Consider the following 239-nt stretch of genomic DNA (forward strand, 5'->3'; position numbering starts at 1 on the left):
TAATCCAACCTTAATAAAGATCGTAAACCTTTCGTCATTTTCTATTTCATCAGAAACTATTCACAATTCCTTATCCGAAGACTGCATAGAACAAAATTGCTTGCAGAACTCTATCTGCATGGGGGAGTTTCTCCTTTTTCCATGTCCTTTCACTTTATAAATGGTAGAGTACACTTCGTGGGAAAGATTTGTAGAGCGATGAAAGAGTAGTTTTCCGGCCGACTGAACTCAATCTCTCT

Source organism: Penaeus monodon, chromosome 23 (genome assembly GCF_015228065.2).
Source record: "Penaeus monodon isolate SGIC_2016 chromosome 23, NSTDA_Pmon_1, whole genome shotgun sequence".
Lineage (NCBI taxonomy): Eukaryota > Metazoa > Arthropoda > Malacostraca > Decapoda > Penaeidae > Penaeus > Penaeus monodon.